Below are 21,438 nucleotides of genomic sequence, written 5' to 3'. Positions count from 1 at the left end.
CATAGGGACCTTCCCATTTAGAGAGAAGCTTGCCTGCAAAGAATCTTAAACGAGAGTTATATAGCAAGACATAATCACCTACATTGAACTCATGCTTTTGTATCCTCTTATCATGCCAACTCTTGACCATCTCTTTGAACAAATTGGCATTCTCATATGCCTGAGTTCTCCACTCATCAAGCGAGCTAATGTCAAATAACCTCTTCTCACCAGCAAGTTTGAAATCAAAGTTGATCTCTTTGATTGCCCAATAAGCTTTATGCTCTAGCTCAAGAGGTAAATGACACACTTTACCGTACACCATTTTGTACGGAGACATGCCCATGGGATTCTTATAGGCAGTTCTATAAGCCCACAGTGCATCATTGAGCTTCTTAGACCAATTCTTTCTAGACCTGTTGACAGTCTTTTGCAGAATTAGTTTAATCTCTCTATTGCTTAGCTCTACTTGACCATTGGACTGAGGGTGATAGGGAGACGCAATTCTATGGTTGACATCATACGTAGAAAGCGTTTTACGGAAAGCACCATGAATTACATGTGAACCACCGTCGGTCATTAGATATCTAGGGACTCCAAATCTAGGGAAGATAACTTCTTTAAGCATCCTGATAGAGGTGTTGTGATCAGCACTACTAGTGGGGATAGCTTCTACCCACTTAGTGACGTAATCAACTGCAACTAGGATATGAGTATACCCGTTGGATTTTGGAAAAAGTCCCATATAATCAAAGCCCTAGACATCAAATGGTTCAATGACAAGTGAATAGTTCATAGGAATTTCCTAATGTTTGCTAATATTACCTATTCTTTGACATTCGCCACAAGACAAGACAAACTTACGAGCATCCTTGAGGAGAGTAGGCCAATAAAAACCGGATTGCAATACCTTGTGTGCAGTTCTATCTCCCGCATGGTATCCTCCGTAAGCCTCGGAGTGACACTTATGTAGAATCTGTCCCTGTTCATCCTCGGGTACAAAACGTCTGATAACACCATCTACTCCTTCTTTATAAATGTGAGGATCATCCCAAAAGTAATGTCTCAAATCATAAAAGAACTTTTTCTTTTGTTGGTATGTGAAACTAGGTGGTATATATTTAGCAACAATATAATTGGCATAATCAACATACGATGGTGTACTACGTGAAGCATTGATGACATTCAGTTGTTCATCACGAAAGCTATCATCAATAGGTTGTGGGTCATCAAGAACGTTCTCTAACCTAGACAAGTTATCTGCTACGGGGTTCTCTGCACCCTTTCTGTCGACAACGTGCAAATCAAATTCTTGTAGCAAGAAAACCCATCTAATAAGTCTACGTTTAGCGTCTTTCTTTTCCATGAGATATTTAATAGCAGCATGATCAGTGTGAATAGTGACTTTGGAATCAACTATGTAAGATCTGAACTTATCACATGCAAACACGACTGCTAAAAATTATTTTTGAGTAGTAGCATAGTTTCTTTGGGCACTGTCTAGAGTTTACTAGCGTAATGAATAACATTTAATTTCTTAGGAACTCTTTGTCCTAGAACATCACCAACAACATAATCACTAGCATCACACATAATTTCAAAAGGTAGGTTCTAATCAGGTGGTTGAACAATAGGTGCAGTTATCAAGGCCTTCTTAAGTATTTCAAATGCTTCTTCACAATCATCATAAAAAAACAAATGGAATATCTTTTTGCAAGAGATTGGTGAGAGGCCTAGAAATCTTAGAGAAGTCTTTAATGAACCTTCTATAGAAACCAACATGACCAAGGGAACTTCTTATACCTTTAACGTCTGTAGGGCATGGCATTTTCTCGATCGCATCAACTTTAGCCTTATCGACTTCAATACCTCTTTCAGAAATTTTATGTCCTAAGACGATGCCTTCATTAACCATAAAGTGGCACTTCTCTCAATTCAAGACAAGGTTAGTATCTTTACATCTCTTTAAAACTCGTTCAATGTTGCTCAAGCAATCAGCAAAAGAAGATTCGTAAACGCAGAAATCATCCATGAAAACCTCAAGAATGTTTTCACAAAAGTCACAGAATATAGCCATCATACATCTTTCATAAACCAAAAGGCATACGTCTATAAGCAAAGGTACCAAAAGGGCACGTAAAAGTGGTTTTCTCCTGATCAGATTGTGCAACTGGTATTTGGGAGAAACCAGAATAACCATCTAGAAAGCAAAAGTGTGTGTGTTTAGACAATATTTCTAGCATTTGGTCAATAAAGGGTAAAGGGTAATGATCTTTCCTAGTGGCTTTATTTAATTTCCTAAAGTCAATTACCATCCTATAGCCAGTAACAATTCTCTATGGGATCAATTCATCTTTATCATTAGGGACAACGGTAATACCTCCCTTCTTAGGGACACAATGCACCAGACTTACACAATCACTATGAGCAACATGATAGATAATACCTGCTTCCAGGAGCTTTAGTATTTCTTTTCTTACCACCACTTTCATCTTAGGATTTAATCTTCGTTGATGATCGGCAACTGGTTTGGAATCAGGATCAGTTTTAATTTTATGCTGGCATAAAGTGGGACTAATTCCCTTAAGATCATCAAGAGTATATCCACTAGCAGCACACTGCTTCCTCAGAGTTTTCAATAATTTCTTCTTTTCATGCTCTGAAAGGTTACCACTAATAATAACACGATATATCTCTTTTTCATCAAGATAAGCATACTTAAGAGTATTAGGTAATTTTTTAAGCTCAAACACAGGACCACCCTTTGGTGGGGGTGGATCTCCAAGTAATGCGTGTTTTAGATCCTATCTTGCAAGTTGTAGTCACCTACTATGTGTTATGACCCGGCAACCCCGGAGTGACAATAGCCGGAACCACTCCCGAAGATGACCATAGTATGAGGAGTTCATGTATTCACCGCATGTTAATGCGTTGGTCCGGTTCTTTATTAAAAGGAGAACCTTAATATCCCGTAATTTCCATTAGGACCCCGCTGCCACGGGAGGGGTGGACAATAGATGTCATGCAAGTTCTTTTCCCTAAGCACGTATGACTACATACGGAATACAAGCCTACATTAGATTGATGAACGGGAGCTAGTTACTTATCTCTCCGCGTTATAGCTGTTACCTGATGAATCACATCCATCATACTCATCCATCACCAATCCACTGTCTGCGAGTCTTTTACTACTGGTCCTTGCTATGTTACTTTGTCTAGGCTTGTCCCTTGCTACAAAAGGGATTGGGCCACTTTGCTGCTACAGTTGTCGCTACTGCTGTTACTGCTGCTGTTGTTACTCTGCTGCTACTGTTGTTCCTTGCTACTTTGCTATTACTTGCTGCAAGATCCTTTTCGTCACCGTTGGCGAGGAAGAATAATTCCCCGTCCACGTGCAATTTACTGGCGTCATTGATACAAGCGTTAGGAATAGTCTGCCGTCAACAGATCGTTTCTGACATCGTTGCTATCATACTACTTTGCTACTGATACTTTGCTTGCAGACACTAATCTTTCAGGTGTGGTTGAATCTGACAAACTCAGCTGCTAATACTTGAGAATATTCTTTCGCTTCCCCTTTAGCGAACCAACAAATTTGCGTTGAATACTCTACCCTCGAAAACTGTTGCGATCCCCTACACTTGTGGGTTATCAAGACCTTTTTCTGGCGTCGTTACCGGGGAGGCAGAGCTATATTCTCTGAGTCACTTGGGATTGACGTCTGCTGGTCACTATCAGGAATCCGAAAGATCCAAGAACTAAAATCTTGCCTTCCACTACGAGGAGAGGTAAGGAACTACCATCTAGCTCTGCACTTGATTCACCTTCAGTTATGAGGAAGTTCGCGACTTCACCTCCTGCTAGAAATCTTGATATGTCGCCTGTGCCTAATGATGCTATGCTTGATACTATGCCTGATGATGCTATGCTTGATACTATGCCTGATGATGCTATGCTTGATACTATGCATGATCATGTTTTGCTTGATACTATGCCTGATGATGATATGCCTAATACTGCTTTGCCACTTGGTGCATTCCTTGATGCACAAATTGCAAGAGTTGCTGCTAGACATGATGATACTTCTGAAACTGCTGATACTATTGAAGTAGAACCTGCTATTTTGCCTGCTAGAACTAGCTCTCCTATGCCTGAATTGCCTGTTATGCCTGATACGCGTTATGTTATGGAGGGAGAGATAGCTGAGGATTTTCTTGCGTGTAAGGATAGCTATGATGTTGAGAAATTACTGCGCAAGTGGAAAGAAAAAACTCTGAACGCTAGGATGAAATACGACCCGAAGTTTGCTACTTCGCCTATCTTTGTGACCGATAAGGATTATGAATTCTCTATCGACCCTGAGTTAATCACTCTAGTCGAATCTGATCCTTTTCACGGTTATGAGTCTGAAACGGTTGTAGCCCATCTTACCAAACTGCACGATATAGCCACCCTATTCACTAGTGAGGAAAAGATCCTCCACTACTATATCCTCAAGCTGTTTCCTTTCTCGCTAAAGGATGATGCTAAGACTTGGTTCACTTCTCTTGCTCCTGGTTGTGTGCGTAGCCCCCAGGATATGGTCTACTACTTCTCTCAAAAATATTTCCCGGCCCATAAGAAGCAAGCTGCCTTGCAGGAAATATACAACTTTGCTCAAGCTGAGGAAGAGAGTCTCCCACAAGCTTGGGGGAGGCTCATCCAGCTACTGAATGCTTTGCCTGATCACCCTCTTGATAAGAATGAAATACTTGATATCTTCTATAATGGACTTACTGATGCTTCCAAAGACCACCTAGATAGTTGTGCCGGTTGTGTTTTTAGGGAACAAACCGTAGAACAAGCTGAGATTCTACTGAATAACATCTTGTGCAATGAGAATGCTTGGACTATTCTCGAACCACCTCCTAAGCCAACTCCGAAGAAAAGAGGTATTCTATTCCTCGGTCCTGAAGATATGCAAGAAGCCAAGAAATCTATGCGAGAGAAAGGCATTAAATCTGAAGATGTCAAAAATCTACCACCTATCGAAGAGATCCATGGTCTTGATAACCCGATACAGGTAGTAGAAGTAAATTCTTTGCGTAGGTTTGATGAGAGTGATATTCCTTTTGATAAACCTGCTAGCTTATGCATGGATGAATTTGATAACTTCGATGCCAAACAACAGAGTTTCAATGATTATGTTAGCAGACAATTGGAAAATAATGCTCGTATGCTTAGTCATTTAAGTGCTTGTGCGGACAGAAATGTCAATGATCTTAAACTTCTGAATAAACATGCCTCTATGGTTATTACTCACGTAGAACAAGTACTTAAATCTCATAATGACTTGCTCAATGAGTTGAATGACAATTCCATCAGAGTCGTCAATAGAGGCGGTAGAATGACCCAGGAACCTTTGTATCCTGAGGGTCATCCGAAGAGAATTGAACAAGATTCTCAAGCAGTTAGCATTGATGCACCTAGTCATCCTTGAAAGAAGAAGAAAGATGATAGGAACCTGCACGCTAACAACCTTGTTGCTGCTACACCTAAGAGCCCAAACGATGCCTCTGTTTCTGATGCTGAAACATAATCTGGTGATGAACATGAGCCTAATGATGATATCAATAGTGATGTTCATGAAGATGCTCAACCTAGCAACGATAAGGATGTGGAGATTGAACCTGTTGATCTTGATAACCCACAACCTAAGAATAGAAGATACGATAATAATGACTTCACTGCTAGGAAGCATGGTAAAGAAAGGGAACCATGGGTTCAGAAACCCATGCCCTTTCCTCCCAAACCATCCAAGAAAAAGGATGATGAGGATTTTGAGCGATTCGTTGAAATGATCAGACCTGTCTTTCTACAAATGCGTTTGACGGATATGCTCAAAATGTCTCCGTATGCTAAGTACATGAAAGATATTGTGACTAATAAGAGGAGGATACCTGAGGTTGAGATTTCCACCATGCTTGTTAATTATACCTTCAAGGGTGGAACTCCAAAGAAACTAGGTGATCCCGGTATGCCCACTATACCTTGCTCCATTAAAGGCAACTATGTTAGAACTCCTTTATGCGATCTTGGAGCCGGTGTTAGTGTTATGCCTCTCTCTATTTATCGTAGGCTAGAACTGGATAAGTTGACACCCACTAACATCTCTCTGCAAATGGCTGACAAATCAACTGCTTTCCCTATCGGCATTTGCGAGGATGTGCCTGTTGTGGTTGCAAACGTCATTATCTTAACAGACTTTGTTATTCTCGATATTCCCGAGGACGATGCCATGGCGGTCATCCTCAGAAGACCCTTTTTAAACACTGCAGGGGCTGTTATAGATTGCAACAAAGGCAATGTCACTTTCCATGTCAACGGTAATGAGCATATGGTGCACTTTCCGAAGAAACAATATCAAGTACATTGCATCAATGCTATCGAAAAGACTTCATCGATTCTTATTGGGAGCTTTGAATGCCCTATTCCTCGTGTCAAGATGAAGTATGATTTGCTTGTTGGGCAGATTCACATCCCCATTGAGGTGACCTAGTGACTATTCGAAAATTCTCCGTTCTCTTTTGCGATTTGAAAAGGTTTGTCGAGGAGACTTGATCAACCTCATTGACGGATTTTATTTCGATGACCATGAGATGGATGAATCAGGAGTCACAAACCTCTGTTCCAAGCTTTCACTTTAGGTTGCTTAGAAGAAAAATGATAGATTTAGGTTAGTTTTCCCTGTTTTCTGTTATAGCGTCCGGTAGAAAAGTACCCCAAAAATAAAAGTTCTCCGAACATCCTGAAAATCAAGTATGATTTTTTCTGGAATTTTTGAATAATTCTCAGACAAAGAGCTTGTATGGGGGCCACACTAGTGGGCCACAAGCCCTAGGGTCGCGGGCACCCCCTAGCTGCGCCACCTAGGATTGTGGGGCCCACAGGCACCCCCTCCACTCATTCTTGCTCTCATCTGGTTCTCCTACCTTCAGAAAAAAATTGTTTCGCAGCTCAAACCCGTGTTCTTGCTCCTCTTGCTGGGATTTTCGACCTCTTTGCTCAAATCACCATTCTCTGAACTGTTTTGGGCAAATTACTCCTTGGTAAGTGACTCCTCCATTGGTACAATTAGTTTTTTCTCTATTGCCTTATACTCCGCGTATTTTTGCTGCCTTGGTGGCCATGTTCTTGAGCTTTGCATGCTAATTCTAGCTGGTCCCAAGTAGTTTTGATGCGTAATATGGCCTCTAGGCACTTGTTGGAGTAGTTGCTACTAGTTTAGTTGAGCCTTATTCACTTTCCCTTAGAATCACTAAAAATTTCAGAAAATTTCAGAGATAAGAAAGGGAAAATATGAGGAGGTTCTTAATAGGCTTGTCAAGCCGTGACCCCAAGGATGATGGGAGTGAGAAGAAGCCCAAGTATTTGGTTCCTCGAGTCACGGAAGTTCGAGCGTGCGAGTGGCCAAGCGACGTGTTCTTACGCGCCGTTGGAATTTATGAGGACTTTTATCACTTGGTGGAGAACGCAGGACTTACCGCCTTCGTTGAAGATAAGTGTCCGCAATACCTCCTCCTCACTAATATCTTCGTACAAAGCTTTAACTTCCATCCGAGGAAGAATCCTCCTATGGTTGAGTTTAAACTTTATGATATCCCGCAGTGCATGTCACTCCAGGATTTTTGCAATGTTTGCAAATTACCTTTTGTTGGGGATATTCATGAACCTCATCCACGGGACTTGGAAGCTTTCGTCGGTACTATTGCTGTAGGAGAGGAGAGAGGAGTGTCTTGCGCTAGAGCTGCTAGCATTCATTCTCCCGTGCTTCGGTACTTCTCATTATTTGTGGGAAAATGTTTGATTGGCTGTGAGAAGGCTGGGTCATTTAGTTCCCCAGATCTTGCGGTCTTGCGCAAAGCCCTTTATAATGATAAAACTTATAGCTTGGGCGCTATAGTAGCTCAACAGTTGAACCTGAACCATTCTAAAGGTGTTGTCTATGGAGGTATCTATGCTACTCGTCTTGCTAGACACTTTGAGATACCTATTAGACTGGATGAGGAAGAAGAGATTCTTCTTCCCGAGAGATATCTAGATTAGGATAGCATGGTTCGCCATGACTTTCTTGATAGAGATAGAAATAGAAGGATGATTTATAACCTGGTATTTAGTCAGGGTACTCGTGAGACTATTACTTTGCCTGCTCCTTCTTTGTTCAATCTTCATGCAGGCGGGTACATTATTATGCCCTCGGACATCTATGCATATTGGGGCTTAGCCCAACCACAGGTGCCCGTGCCCGACCTGCCAGTCGAGTGCCACACGCCAGTTTATCAGTGGGAGCCACAGGAGCTCACAAAGAGTGGCATCCTCAGTCCACTCCGGAGTACCCCGAAGCTGGTTATTTCCCTCCATGGGAGTAGTCCAACTTAGGCCAAAAGCCTAAGCTTGGCGGAGTACGTGTTCTCACCGACTTTACATTCTTGCTTATGCTTTCACTTTGTTAGCCAGTGTTCACGCTTTGCCACTATATCATCCATGCTAGTTTATTTTCTTTTTCTAGTTTTCTATTCGTGTGTCTGTCTAGTTTGAGAAAACCCAAAAAGATTTTCTTTTCTTCTTTTGCTTGTTGGGAGCTTTCCCGTGTAAATAGTTTTCTTTTTCTTTGGGTCAAGGTAGAAGATATTGGTTACAATGTTTAGTGGCTCTTGCATGCATTCCTGTATAGCTTTCAAAGAGCCATATTACTTTGTCTTCTCCTTTGTGTTTGCCTGCAGATTCCAGCTTTAGAACAATGCATGAGCACGCTTATTATTGTTCACATCGTTCGGTCGTGCAAGTGAAAGGCAATAATGACGATATATGATGAAGTAACTGAGCGTGGAAAAGCTGGTATGAACTCGATCTATTTTGTTTTTGTCAATATGACTAGCTCACTGTTCCTAGTTTAGCTTTGTTGTGAGAGAAACATGTTTGCAATGACAACTTGGAGATCATAGTTGCTTATGCCATGCTTAATTAGCTAGGAGCTTATAATGATTTGTCTTGGTTGCCGACATGAATGTTGAGATGACTATGATGTAGTATGATAGGATGGTACCCTCCTTTGAATGATTCAAGTGGCTTGACTTGGCGCATGTTCACGCATGTAGTTGAAACAAAATCAACGTAGCCTCTATGATATTCATGTTCATGGTGATTTATGTCCTACTCATGCTTGCACTCAATGTTAGTTAATCTCAATGCATTTTGATCACTGTTGTCGCTCTCTAGTTGGTCGCTTCCCAGTCTTTTGCTAGCCTTGACTTGTACTAAGCAGGAATACTGCTTGTGCATCCACCTCCATAAACCCAAAGTTTTGCCATATGAGTCCACCATACCTACCTATGTGTGGTATTTACCTACCGTTCCAAGTAAATTTGCATGTGCCATTCTCTAAATCTTCAAGAAATAATCTGATTTGCATGCCTGAACCGCTCATGTGGTGACAGGGGCCTATTGGTATCTTCCATGCTAGGCGTGTTATCCTCGATATGTGTTTATTCACTATCATTCACGAGAAAGGGGACGGTAATTGGAATTCCCAGTTCCATGCTCAAATCGAAAAGATAATTGCAAACAAAACTCCCCCAGGATTGATGTTGGTATGGATGGTACCCGAGGATTCGGCTAGCCGTGGAGTGTGATTGATTGGTGGTGTGGGAGTCAAAACTTTACTTTTCTATTTGGGAACCGCCTATAACATGTGTAGCGTGGAAGATGTTGAGAACTCTTAGTCATTACGTTGACAATGAAAGCATGCCACCAAAAATTATTATCTCTTTCTTCAAAGCTTGAGCTCTGGCACCTCTGCAAAAGTCAATGCTTCCCTCTGCGAAGGGCCTGTCTATTTATGTTCCTGTTGAGTCATCCTCCTCTTACAAAAGCACCAATTAGAGAGTACCCCTGTCATTTTTATGCTTTGCTTTTAACTGTGTTGAGTATGACTATGACTGGATCTTCATTGCCATGAATGACATTGTTTAGTCAGCCCTTGGTCTTTGAAGATGCTCTGCATTTATGTTTTGCGGTCTCAGAAAGAGCTAGCGAGATACCATCTATTCATACTGCTTCATGTTGTTTTGATTGAAGTGTTGACATTTGAGGCTTATTATTATTTGCTCGCTAGTTGATTATGCCATAGATATGAGTTTACCGTGAGACCTAGATGTCATTTTCTTATGTGGTTTGTTTGCGATCTTGCTGAAACTCTGGATATGAGTTAGACATAGTTGCAACAACAAGATCAAACAGAGTTCGTCAAAGTTTTTCTTTTGTCTCTTTTAGTTTGTCGACTGAATTGCTTGAGGACAAGCGAGGCTTTAAGCTTGGGGGAGTTGATACGACTCCATCGTATCTACTTTTCCGAACTCTTTTGCCCTTGTTTTGCACTCTAATTTGCATGATTTGGATGGAACTAACCCGGACTGACGCCGTTTTCAGCAGAATTGCCATGGTGTTGTTTTTGTGCAGAAATAAAAGTTCTCGGAATGTCCTGAAAATTTACGGAGAATTTTTCAGGAATAAAATAAAAATACCTGCGCAAAGATCCACCTGAGGGGGCGTGCCAGTGGGCCACAAGCCCACAGGCCGCGACCACCCCCTAGGTCGCGCCTTGAGGGCTTGTGGGGCCCACGTGGAAAAAAATCTAAATCTTCTGTCTCACACGGAAAAAAATCAGAGAGAAGGATTCATCGCGTTTTACGATACGGAGGCGCCGCCACCCCCTGTTCTTCATCTGGAGGGCAGATCTGGAGTCCGTTTTGGGCTCTGGAGAGGGGAAATCGTCGCCATCGTCATCATCAACCTTCCTCCATCCACAATTCCATGACGCTCTTCATCGTTCGTGAGTAATCTCATCGTAGGCTTGCTGGACGGTGATGAGTTGGATGAGATCTATCATGTAACCGAGTTAGTTTTTGACGGGGATTGATCCCTAGTATCCACTATTGTCTGAGATTGATGTTGCTACTACTTTGCCATGCTTAATGCTTGTCACTAGGGCCCGAGTGCCATGATTTCAGATCTGAACCTATTATGTTGTCGCCAATATATGTGTGTTTTAGATCCTATCTTGCAAGTTGTAGTCACCTACTATGTGTTATGACCCGGCAACCCCGGAGTGACAATAGCCGGAAGCACTCCCGAAGATGACCATAGTATGAGTTCATGTATTTATCGTGTGTTAATGTGTTGGTCCGGTTCTTTATTAAAAGAAGACCTTAATATCCCGTAGTTTCTAATAGGACCCCGCTGCCACGGGAGGGATGTACAATAGATGTCATGCAAGTTCTTTTCCCTAAGAACGTATGACTACATACGGAATACATGCCTACATTAGATTGACGAACGGGAGCTAGTTACTTATCTCTCCGTGTTATAGTTGTTACATGATGAATCACATCCGTCGTACTCATCCATCACCGATCCACTGCCTACGAGTCTTTTACTACTTGTCCTTGCTACATTACTTTGTCTAGGCTTGTCCCTTGCTACAAAAGGGATTGGGCCACTTTGTTGCTACTGTTGTGACTCTACTGTTGTTACTCTGCTGCTACTCCTGTTCCTTGCTACTTTGTTGTTACTTGCTGCAAGATCCTTTTCGTCACCGTTGGCGGGGAAAAATAATTCCCCGTCCATGTGCAACTTACTAGCGCCATTGATACAACAGTTAGGAATAGTCTGTCGTCAACAGATCGTTTGTGACACCGTTGCTATCATACTACTTTGCTACTGATACTTTGCTTGCAGACACTAATCTTTCAGGTGTGGTTGAATCTGACAAACTCAGCTGCTAATATTTGAGAATATTCTTCCGCTTCCCCTTTGGCGAACCAACAAATTTGGGTTGAATACTCTACCCTCGAAAACTGTTGCGATCCCCTACACTTGTGGGTTATCAAGCATCGATCTCGTGTTGTTACAACTGTATTGTAACTTCTCCATGACTTATACTCCCGATATAATCCATAACATCATCAAAATAAGAAAATTATGCAAGCAAAAAACAGAATCTGTCTAAAATAGAACAATCTAAAGTGATCAACAAAAGCACCATACTTATGTAACGCTGGAAATTTTGAAACATTATTACAACCTGAGGAATTTGTATACCAATACTGTGTAAAAATTTCACATCAAAAAGTCTTTTGAGTAAAACCACACAAATTCTCCATTGGACGTAAAAGTTTCAGTTGTTTCACAACATCAATTCTACTTATCATTCGAATCATCCCAAAGGCTTTACTTGGCACAAACACTAATTTAAACATATAAATGCAATGATTATAGTAGAAATAATAATGTTAACCCACATAAACAGAAAGTAGAACAAGAAAAATAAGATAACTATTGGGTTGCCTCCCAACAAGCACTATCGTTTTACACCCCTAGCTAGGCATAATGCAAAGTTTGAAGTGTTGGACCCTTTCATCTACTTTAGGACTAGCTCTTCCAAAATATCACTTAATACATCACCTGTGTAAAATCTAGTTGGTGATCCCAAGGGTTAACACGGGTTCTTCGTATTCATGATATCATTACTAGCATCATCATCATCATAGGGGTCATCATATAAGATATAATTTCATCATTAATGGGTTCCCTAATAGCATCTTCATGCCAATCCTCACTAAAATCTTCATTAATTCCTTTAGCAATCCAATCAAAATTTTCACTAGTATTAAGGAATAATGCTTGTATTAATTCCTCGGCATGAACCTTCCTCCTCATATTCTCACTAAAACGTTGATAGTCATTAGATTCCAACCTACGCATAACATCTTTATTATGAAGGATCACTTCTATCGGAGGATGCTCAAATTTTATTAATAGAAGGAAAAATATCTCTTCCTTCCCGCACTATATAATGAAATTTATGCATAAGAATATGAAGAGCAACATTCTTAATATCAGAATCGTGTAAGCTAGGAGGTCTCAAAAATATCTTTTGAAGCATAGGATGAAGATGCACAAACTTTCTTTTTAACTTCAATATAAGCATGGTAATAGCATCCACATAACAATTTGTTCCATCAAGTATGGATCCTTTAATAAGAGGGGAAGGTACCAAGTACTCAAAAAATTCTTGAATAACATGCTTTCCAATAATGTTCCCACTACCCACATGATAGATTTTAGATTTTAGAACCATGTGAGTATTATTATGAGGAACTTGACTTTTAGGAGGATCATGAGTGGAATTAATAAACTTTGATCTTTCCTCATCAAAGTCGCTAGCACTATGTTCGCTAGCACTTTCAACAGTGACTTTCTCAAATTCAAACATGATAGCAACTTTAAGCAAACGAAACAAGCAAACTAGCAAGTATAGCAAGCAGACAAGTAAACTGACAAAGATAAATATTTTTTTATTTTTGATTTTTACATCTAGAAAAATATAACATCGAATAAAAAGTAGAACAAGTGAATGATAATTTGTGAGAAGGTACTTTATAGGAAATTGGTGATACTCCCCGGCAACGGCGTGATAAATCCTTCCTGATACCTGTGATATGTGTTGGGTTTTTTGCCGAAGAGGAGGGGATGATGCAAACCAATATAGGTAAGTATTTACCTGAGTGATAACCAAGATTATTGAACCAATAGGAGGACCACACAATTTCTCGTCTTCAGCGCCTACACACAAAAGAGCACACACTTGCACCCAACGCGGGCAGAGGGTTCTCAATCTCCTTGAAGTCGTTACTTGCAAGCAATAAGTAGTGTAGATGGATAGTTTGGTAAATAGAAAATAGAAATAAATAAAAAGTAAATAATGGCAGAAAGTTATTTTGAGTTTTTGTAATTATATTTTTGTGTAGACCCGGGGGCCATACTTTTCGCTAGAGGCATCTGTAACGACTAAGGTGCGGTCCTTTCCTATTTACGGGACGAGGCCCTAAAATGGAAAGAAGCGCATCTATGCGTTTCGCAAGCAAGATAAACATAGCACATACATAATTTAAGAATGAAAAATAGGGAATCGTTTGCCATCTCACATAGATAATATCAGAGTTTAGATCCACACATTTATTCAGACAAGGTAGTTCCGCAACGGACTACATAACACAAGAAAAGGCTATGCTATCTCGCATGCTTTCCCACGATCACGACCACGGCCTCAGTCTTATGGATAGTTCACGTACATGCAGTCGTTCTCCTCATCGTACTGTCATGCCAGCTGCGTGCCAAATGGATCACCTATGTCGGGCGTACCTGTACCTGTTGGGGTGTTGAAGTGATGTGTGAGCCACGGGGACTCAGCAATCTATGACCTTGGTACCGAAACTAGTCAAGTTATTAGGTAAGGAAGGTTCAATGTTTAGGTTGCTGCATCCTAAGTTTTATGGTGGCTAACTTACAAAGAACAAAGATATAGATGTGGTGGTCTACGTGAGCGGTCGAAGACTAGATGATCACTAAATGATCATGAACACCTACTTACGTCAAACATAACCCCACCGTGTTCCCGATCAAAGAGAGGTCTTCGAAGGGGACAGTCACGGTTACGCACACGGTTGGCAGTTTTATTAGAATTAGTTCAAGTTATCTATAACCGGATGTTAACAAATAATCCATGTTGCCACATAATCGCGGGCACGGCTTTCCGAAAGATTAAACCCTGCAGGGGTGCTCCAACTAGTCCATCACAAATGGTCACGGGCCGCAAAGTAATCCTTTATCACGAATCTCGTGATCTCGTCGGATTCCTTAGAGGAAAACCTCAATTCTGGGGAGAACAAAAGCTTCATCGGGATTGATATACGCAAGATATATCGCCAAGGTAAGACAAGACTAGCAGGACCTCCAGACGTGTCGACGACCCCGATAAGAGCCGCGTATCTCAGTCTCAGGACACGCCAGATAAGCGAAGCGTACGGTGGCTAGAGAAATCTCCCGAGTTGCCCCGGGATGGCCCCACACGGTGCTCTAGTTTGGACCAACACTCATGAGGAGCACTGACCCGGGTTTTTGATTAATTCCTCGGGGTAGCTATTCCCTATGCAAATTCTTATTAAGTGATTAGCAAATTAAATCCAATGTTGGGTCCTGCCGGACAAGTCTTAACACTACACGATTTATCAAGGGGGTCCCCATAACAACCCCGATGGTGTTAGGAGCGATGAGTTATGGAATCAAACACCGGTAGCCGGAAATTAAGGCGGCAATAACGGAACAAATCACCCGGCAAAGGCTAGGCCTTCCGTCATGTACCAAGTATATAGGTGCATTAATTAAATAGCAGTTGAAAACATAATGGTATCAAATTCTCATGTTATTACATGAGACAGTTGGCACCTGCAACTAGCAACGCTAACATTAGAAGTTGAGAATGCCTACTTAGCCAAAAAACATTAGCTAGGAGGGGAAGTGTTTGGGTTTCATGGCAATATGAGGAGGCAAATATATCAAGTGGTAGGCAGTGAGCATATATCGAAGGAAACGTGAATCTAAGCATAACAAAGCTAGATACGGTATCAAGGTCACGGTCATCTTGCCTGTGATGTATTCAGCTTGGAACTACTCTTGTTCGTCCTGTACGTACTCTCCCGAATCCACGTACTCGCTCTCTGATCCTGGTGCTACCCAAGATAAAAATAACAGCCAATGAACAAGAACACAACATGATGCAACAAACACATGATGCATGAGAAGAGAATGTAGCATGCATCTCTATTCTAGTCACTTGCATATGCATGAGAAGAAAAGACAACTTCTGGACAGAACTTCACTCTAAGCTATCTTGACATGCATGAAGATAAAATGAATAGGTGCATCACGAGAAAACGATGCCAAAACATATAAAGAACGTTGAGAAAGAGCTACGGATGAACCGGAAACTATGAAACAAGATACGGCGTCCTATGGATCAAATCTTCCACAAGCACACTATGATGGCACACTTCTGGTATTCCCAGGTTGCCACATGATCAAACAAACAAGTATAGGGGGTCTATCTTAGTCCTCTCGATAAGTAAGAGTGTCGAACCCAATGAGGAGCAGAAGGATCTCACAAGTGGTTTTCAGCAAGGAAATATCTGCAACCACTGAAATTATTGGTAACAAGTGGTTGTGTGGTGAGATGATTCGCAGCAAGTAACAAGTAACAAAAGTAGCAACGGTGCAGCAAAGTGGCCCAATCCCTTTTGTAGCAAGGGACAAGCCTGGACAAAGTCTTATAGGAGGAAAAAACGCTACCGAGGACACACGGGAATTTCTATCATGCTAGTTTTCATCATGTTCATATGATTCACATTCATTACTTTGATAGTTTGATATGTGGGTGGACCAGCGCTTGGGTACTTCCCTTACTTGGACAAGCATCCCACTTATGATTAACCCCTCTCGCAAGCATCCGGAACTACGAAAGAAAAATTAAGACAAGTCTAACCATAGCATTAAACTAGTGAATCCAAATCAGCCCCTTACGAAGTAACGCATAAACTAGGGTTTAAGCTTCTGTCACTATAACAACCCATCATCTACTTACTACTTCCCAATGCCTTCCTCTAGGCACAAATAATGGTGAAGTGTTATGTAGTCGACGTTCACATAACACCACTAGAGGAAAAACAACATACAACACATCAAAATATCGAACGAATACCAAATTTACATGACTACCATTAGCATGACTTATCACATGTCCTCACGAACAAAAGTAACTACGCACAAAGCATAATCATATTCATGACCAGAGAGGTAATGAGTAGCATCAAGGATCTGAATATAAACTCTTCCACCAAGTAATCCAACTAGCATCAACTACAAAGAGTAATTAACACTACTAGCAACCTTACAAGTACCAATCGGAGTCGCGAGACGGAGATTGGTTACATGTGATGAACTAGGGTTTGGAGATGAGATGGTGCTGACGAAGATGTTGATGGTGATGAGTCCCCTTCGATGAGACGAGTGTTGGTGATGACGATGGCGACGATTTCCCCCTCCGGGAGGGAAGTTTCCCCGGTAGGATCGTCCTACCGGAGCTCTAGATTGGTTCTGCTCAAGTTTCACCTCGTGGCGGCGTGAATCCTCGACAAAGCCTCCTCCTGATTTTTTTTCTGACGAAACCCTTCATATAGCAGAAGAGGGGGGCCAGAGGGCCAGCTGTGTGCCCACAAGCCCCTTAGGCCCGGCAAGGGGGGTGGCCGTGCCTAGCAGGCTTGTGGCCACCTGCTGGTGCCCCTCTAGCACTTCTTTGGCCCAATATTTTTTATAATTCCCGAAAAAAATCCACGTTGATTTTTACGGTGTTTGGAGTTGCGCAGAATAGGTATCTCAAACTTGCTCCAATTTCAAGCCAGAATTCCAGCTGCCGGCATTCTCCCTCTTCATGTAAACCTTGCAAAATAAGAGAGAAAAGGCATAAGTATTGTACCGTGAAGTGAAATAACAACCCAAAAAGCGATAAATATCAACATGAAAGTACGATGCAAAATGGACGTATCAACATCTCCAAGCTTAGACCTCGCTTGTCCTCAAGCGAAAGCCGAGCTCAATAAATATGACCACATGTTTAGGGAGAGAGGTGTCGACAAAACAAAATACGAACATGCATGCATCATGATCATGATCAGAACAACAATACCAACATATAATCTCTCATGCTAAAGTGACAATTCCTTCACAAAGTAAAGTATGGATCAAGAACCTTACCGAGAATTTGCAACCGATAACCTTTAGTCATTGAAGCAATTGCAATTTATCACAACACCAGAAAGAGTCAAGCATAGTGAATAACATTCAACTTCTTATCAACTCTCTGCCCTAGGACAACACGAACATCATAATCACTAGCATCACACATTATTTCAAAAGGTAAGTTCTAATCAGGTGGTTGAACAATAGGTGCAGTTATCAAAGCCCTCTTAAGTATTTCGAAGGCTTCCTCACAATCATCATCAAATACAAAAGGAATATCCTTTTGCAAGAGATTGGTAAGAGGCCTAGAAATCTTAGAGAACTCTTTAATGAACCTTCTATGGAAACCAACATGACCAAGGAAACTTCTTATACCTTTGATATCTATGGGGTATGGCATTTTCTCGATCGCATCAACCTTAGCATTATCGACTTCAATACCTCTTTCAAAAACATTATGTCCTAAGACGATTCCTTCATGAACCATAAAGTGGCACTTCTCCCAATTCAAGACAAGATTGGTGTCTTTACATCTCTGCAAGACTCGATAAAGGTTGCTGAGGAAATCATCAAAGGAAGGCTCGTAAACGGAGAAGTCATCCATGAAAACCTCAACAATATTTTCACAAAAGTCAGAGAATATAGCCATCATACATCTTTGAAAGGTAGCAGATGCATTACATAAGCCAAAAGGCATACGTCTATAAGCAAAGGTACCGAAAGGACAGGTGAAAGTGGTTTTCTCCTGATCAGCTTGTGCAACTGGTATTTGAGAGAAACCAGAATAACCATCTAGGAAGCAGAAGTGTGTGTGTTTAGACAGTCTTTCTAGCATTTGGTCGGTAAAAGGCAAAGGGTAATGATCTTTCCTAGTGGCCTTATTCAAGTTCCTAAAATCGATCACCATCCTATAGCGAGTAATAATCCTCTGTGGGATCAATTCATCCTTATCATTAGGGACAACGGTAATGCCTCCCTTCTTAGGGACGCAATGCACCGGACTCACCCAATCACTATGAGCAACAGGATAGATAATACCTGCTTCGAGGAGCTTTAGTATTTCTTTTCTCACTACTTCTTTCATCTTAGGATTTAATCTCCTTTGATGATCAACAACTGGTTTGAAATCAGGATCAACTTTAATCTTGTGCTGGCATAGAGTGGGACTAATGCCCTTAAGATCATCAAGAGTATATCCAATAGCAACACGGTGCTTTCTCAGAACTTTTAGTAACTTCTTTTCTTCATGCTCTGAGAGGCTAGCACTAATAATAACAGGATATATCTCTTTTGCATCAAGATAAGCATACTTAAGAGTATCAGGCAACTGTTTAATCTCGAACACAGGATCACCCTTTGGTGGGGGTGCATCCCCAAGCAGTTCAACATGCAAGTTATTCTTAAGGATAGGATATTGTTCTAAGACAACTCTATCTATCTCATCCCTTTCATCCATATGCATATCATTTTCATGCTCAAGCAAGTATTGCTCTAAGGGATCAGTAGGAGGCACGGCAATATATGCTAAAGCAATAGTTTCATCCTTACTAGGCAACTCTTTTTCATGAGGTTGTCTACCAAACTTGGAGAAATTGAACTCATGTGACACACCTTCAAAGTCAAAAGTGACAGTTTGCTTCTCATAGTCAATATGAGCATTGACGGTATTGAGAAAAGGTCTGCCAAATATGATGGGACAAAAGCTATCTTGTGCGGTAGCAAGAATGAGGAAATCAGCAGGATACTTCGTTTTACCACATAAGACTTCAACATCCCTAACCATTCCCACAGGGCAGATGTATCTCTATTGGCAAGCTGAATAGTGACATCAGTAGGTTCTATCTCAACAGGTGCAATCTCGTCTTTGATTTCATCATATTAGGATTGAGGTATTGCACTAACACTAGCACCCACGTCACATAAACCATGATAACAATGATCTCCTATCTTAATAGAAACAACAGGTGTGCCAACAACATGCCTATGTTTATCTCTAGCGTGAGGTTTAGCAATTCTAGGAGCATCTGCACAGAAGTGAATATTATGTCCCTCAACGCCGTCGAACAGAAGATGTTTGATAATAGCAATGCTAGGTTCAACTCTAATTTTCTCAGGGGGTGTAGGTGTTCTAATGTAGCCTCTACGTATCACAGTTGAAGCTTTAGAATGATCCTTTATCCTAACAGGGAAAGGTGGTTTCTTGATGTAAGCACTGGGAACAATATGATCATTATGACTTTCTCTCCAACTAGATTGGGTTTAACTACATTGACTTTTAAAGGAGGATGATATTTAAACCCCTTCTCTTTCGGGAGATCAATATGAGCAGCAAATGATTCACACAATGAAGCTACTATCTCAGAGTCAAGTCCATACTTAGCGCTAAAGTCACAAAAAGTATTTGTTTCAACAAAGGAATTAACGCAATCAAACTTGAAATTCACACCTGACTCCTTATCTTCTTCAAGCTCCCAATCTTCAGAGTTGCGTTTAATTCTCTCCAATAAATTCCATTTGAAGTCAATACTCTCTTCATAAAAGAACCGGTACAAGAAGTGTCAAGCATAGTGCGATCATCATGAGAAAGCCGAGCATAGAAGTTCTGAATGATAATTTCTCTCGAGAGCTCATGGTTGGGGCATGAATATAACATTGAATTAAGCCTCGCCCAAGCTTAAGCAATGCTTTCTCTGTCACGAGGCCAAAAATTATAAATATAATTCCGATCACGATGTACTAAATGCATAGGATAAAACTTTTGATGAAATTCAAATTTCAACCGATTGTAGTTCCATGATCCAGTATCATCACATAGCCTATACCATGTCAATGCCTTATCCTTCAAAGATAAAGGAAAGACTGATACGTCTCAAACGTATCTATAATTTTTGATGGTTTGACACTCTTATCCTGTCAACTTTGGATGTTTTGTTTACCTTTTATAGCTTTTTTTGGGACTAACTTATTAACTCAGTGCCAAGTGCTAGTACCTGTTTTTCTGTGTTTTTGACTCTTTTCAGATCTGATTTTGGAACGGAGTCCAAACAGAATAAAATCCCCGAAATGAATTTTCCAGAACGGAAGAAGATTGGGAGGCTTGAGGGCCAAGCAAGTGGGCCCACAAGCCCTGTTGCCGCGGCCAGGGGGAGGTCGCGGCAACCAAGCTTGTGGCCCCCCTGGCACTCCCCTGGCCTAGGTCTTTGGCCTATAAATTCCCTAAAAATCCCAAAAAAATCAGGGCATCCATGAAAACACTTTTCCGCCGCCGCAAGCTTCCGTTTCCGCGAGATCTCATCTGGAGACCCTTCCCGGTGCCCTGCCGGAGGGGACTTTGGAGTTGGAGGGCTTCTTCATCAACATCATCGCCCCTCCAATGACTCGTGAGTAGTTCACTTCAGACCTACGGGTCCGTAGTTAGTAGCTAGATGGCTTCTTCTCTCTCTTGGATCTTCAATACAAAGTTCTCCATGATCTTCATGGAGATCTATCCGATGTAATCCTCTTTGGCGGTGTGTTTGTCGAGATCCGGTGAATTGTGGATTTGTGTTAAGATTATCTATGATATATATTTGAGTCTTTGCTGATTTCTTATATGCATGATTTGATATCCTTGTAAGTCTCTCCGAGTCTTAGGTTTTGTTTGGCCAACTAGATCTATGATTCTGGCAATGGGAGAAGTGCTTGGTTTTGGGTTTATACCGTGTGATGACCTTTCCCAGTGACAGAAAGGAAAGCAAGGCACACATCGTGTTGTTGCCATCAAGGGTAACAAGATGGGCTTTTATCGTA

Source organism: Hordeum vulgare, chromosome 2H (assembly GCF_904849725.1).
Source record: "Hordeum vulgare subsp. vulgare chromosome 2H, MorexV3_pseudomolecules_assembly, whole genome shotgun sequence".
Classification (NCBI taxonomy): Eukaryota; Viridiplantae; Streptophyta; class Magnoliopsida; order Poales; family Poaceae; genus Hordeum; species Hordeum vulgare.
This window is presented reverse-complemented; position numbering follows the sequence as displayed.